This window comes from Hordeum vulgare, chromosome 4H (genome assembly GCF_904849725.1).
Source record: "Hordeum vulgare subsp. vulgare chromosome 4H, MorexV3_pseudomolecules_assembly, whole genome shotgun sequence".
Lineage (NCBI taxonomy): Eukaryota > Viridiplantae > Streptophyta > Magnoliopsida > Poales > Poaceae > Hordeum > Hordeum vulgare.
The window spans coordinates 101,613,611-101,615,663 of NC_058521.1; positions in this window are offsets into that span (position 1 = coordinate 101,613,611).

Below are 2,053 nucleotides of genomic sequence, written 5' to 3' on the forward strand. Positions count from 1 at the left end.
GAACTGGCACATGGCACTGAGTTAATAAGTTAGTTTCAAAAAAGATATAAAATGCATACAAAACATCCAAAGTTTGACAAGATAATAGCATGGAACCATCAAAAGTTATAGATACGTTGGAGACGTATCAACTGCAAATCTATTATCTTTTGGACTTCTCTCTCAGTCTCAGCAGTGTTTGGTCATGGGCGTGGATTCCCGTAGCTTGCCACGTGATTACTCAACTTTTAGCATCAAGGGGTTGATTCTCTCCCCCTAAAGTCGAGAAAAATCCTCGACAAAGATGAAATCAGCAAAACGAGCCGTGTGACAGTCGCCTGTCATGGGGTCCAGATACCTCATTATGGACACAGTCTCATAACCAACATATATCCCCGACTTATGAAGCGGGCCCATTGCCGATCGTTGGGGTGGTGGTATTGGTATGTATACTTGGAAACCGAACCTACGAAGGTGGGAAATTTTTGGTGCCAACCCTTGTGCAAGGTGAACAGGAGAGTGGATATTGTAGGCCGACAGTCTAAAGTTGATGAGTTTGGTCGTGTGTAACACAACGTGGCCCCAACATGTAGTTGGTAAATTACAACCCTGAAGGAGCGGTCGGGCAATGAATTAAATTCTTTTGATCAATGCCTCGGCAAGTCCATTATGTGTATGAACGTGGGTACTGAGTGCTCAACTTTGATTCATGTTGCCATGCAATAATCATCGAACGCCTTTGAAGTAAATTCTCCAGCTTTGTCCATTCGAATAGACTTTATACAATGATCAAGGAAATTATTCCTCATTTTTATGATCTGAGAGATCAACTTTGCAAAGGCATGGTTCCTTGTTGACAGCAGGCAAACGTTGGACCATTTAGAGGAAGCATTGGTGACCACCATGAAGTACCTAAATGGCCCTGTGAGAGGCTGAATTGGACCGCATATGTCCCCTTGGATACGTTCCAAAAACGCAGGGATTTCATCCCTCACGTTTAGGGGCGATGGCCTAATGACTAACTTCCCGTGGCGTATGCGGAGCATACGAAATCATCGGGATTTGGGAAGTTCTTCACGTTAAAATTATGGCCATGCGAGTTGTTAATTATATTCCTCATCATCCTAAGTCCGGGGTGGCCTAACCTATCATGCCAGAGGCAGAAAAGTTTGGAGCTTCTAAAGACGGTCTTAAGGGTAGTGTACATGGGCGGTGCTACTATCTTGGTGTAGTATAGACTAGTGTCAAATGAAGCAAGCCTTTCGATAACATGTTTACCATTTGCATCCCGCTTCGTGATGAGGAGGCACTCCTTGCCGTTGTCATCATTGGTCTCGACATGGAAACCGTTAGCGCGGATGTCTTTAAAACTCAGAAGAGTACGAGTCGACTCCGGGTACAACAATGCATCATGAATGATCAAAGTTGTTCCCATGGGAAGTATGATAGTAGCTCGTCCGGAGCCAACTATGTTCGAACCGCAGCCGGTGATTGTCATAATACTTCCCAGAGATTTTTTAATAGACTCAAAGTACTTAGTTTCACGTAAAATGGTATGTGTAGTGGCGCTATAGGCAAGGCACGTTTCCTCCATTCGGGCGCCACATGCATTCTAAAATATGACATCTAATTAATGTAACGAGGAAGAACATACATTAAAAATAAATGCACACATTTCAGAACATAACATACTATAATGTATAAATAATGAAATAAATGAATGATATAAATTTCATCCAAGCGTCATGAAATAAAGAATAAGTTTTGTGCTCTCATAGAGCTTACAACCAAATCGAATTTATTCGAATGCATTGTCTGAAAAACACAAAATCATGATCGCTAACGAGGTGGGCTAAGTTAACTCGGCAAAGAAGCCATTGAGTTCAGCCTGGATCCCCAAACTAGTGAGCCCCTCCTCGATAGTCATCATCTTGGTAGCAGCGTCAACATCCAGTGAAGGCCCCGTAGGGGCGACCGTGTGCTCAACCTCCATGGCAACGTCGGCGTCGTTAGAGACCGCCAAGGCTGCCGCTATGGGCACAGCTGACGTCGCGGATACGTCCATTTTGCATCA